The following is a 1,408-nucleotide window of genomic DNA, read 5'->3' on the forward strand; positions in this document are numbered from 1 at the left end:
CTTCAGAAAACTACTGAAAATTGAAGTCTTATGCAAGAAATACCTTCCAAGAAAAATTTTAACCTCTTGTTTGCCGACTGAAACAAAAGCCTCCTCGACAGTTATAAATCATGGGGCTGTAGCTCAATGTACGGGGAGCAATACCCCGATTCTCCAAAGTTAAGGACATCGAGTTTTTAATTAAATTTCTTCAGAAAACTACTGAATATTGAAATCTTATACAAGAAATACCTTCCCAGAAAATTTATAACCTCTTGTTTGCCAACTGAAACAAAAGCTTCCTCGACCGTTCTAAACTATGGGGATGTAGCTCAAATCGTAGAGCGCTCGCTTAGCATGCGAGAGGTACGGGGATCAACGCCCCGCATCTCCAAAACTAGGGTCTCTCATCAATTGGTAATCACTATCTCCAGATAATCTATTGCATATTGAAATTCCTAACAAGTAGATTTTGTGCGAACGAAAAGAAAAACTTCATAGTTGCTGACTAAGCGGAAAAAATTTCTGCGAGATTTGATAGTAATGGGGATGAAAGTCAAATGGTAGAGCGCCCACATAGCAAGCAAGAAGTACGGGGAGCAATACCCCGCCGCATCTCCAAAGATAAGGACATCGAGTATTTAATTAACTTTCTTCAGAAAACTACTGAATATTGAAATCTTATACAAGAAATACCTTCGCAGAAAATTTATAACCTCTTGTTTGCCGACTGAAACAAAAGCTTCCTCGACAACATTAAATCATGGGGATGTAGCTCAAATGGTAGAGCGCTCGCTTAGCATGTGAGAGGTACGGGGATCAATGCCCCGCATCTCCAAAACTAGAGTCACTCATCAAATGGTAATCACTATCTCCAGATAATCTATTGCATATTGAAATTCCTAACAAGTAGATTTTCTGCGAACGAAAAGAAAAACTTCATAGTTGCTGACTAAACGAAAAAAAATTCCGCGAGATTTGATAGTAATGGGGATGTATGTCAAATGGTAGAGCGCCCACTTAGCAAGCCAGAAGTACCGGGAGCGATACCCCGCATCTCCGAAATTAAGGACATCGAGCAATTAATTAACTTTCTTCAGAAAACTACTGAAAATTGAAGTCTTATACAAGAAATTCTTTCCATGAAATTTTTTAACCTCTTGTTTGCCTACTGAAACAAAAGCTTCCTCGACAGTTAAAATCATGGTGATGTAGCTCAAATGGTAGAGCGCTCGCTTAGCATGCGAGAGGTACGGGGATCAATGCCCCACATCTCCAAAACTAGAGTCACTCAGCAAATGGTAATCACTATCTCCAGATAATCTATTGCATATTGAAATTCCTAACAAGTTGATTTTCTGTGAACGAAAAGAAAAACTTCATAGTTGCCGACTAAGCGAAAAAAAATTCCGCGAGATTTGATAAACAT

This window comes from Symsagittifera roscoffensis, chromosome 7 (assembly GCF_963678635.1).
Source record: "Symsagittifera roscoffensis chromosome 7, txSymRosc1.1, whole genome shotgun sequence".
Classification (NCBI taxonomy): domain Eukaryota; kingdom Metazoa; phylum Xenacoelomorpha; order Acoela; family Convolutidae; genus Symsagittifera; species Symsagittifera roscoffensis.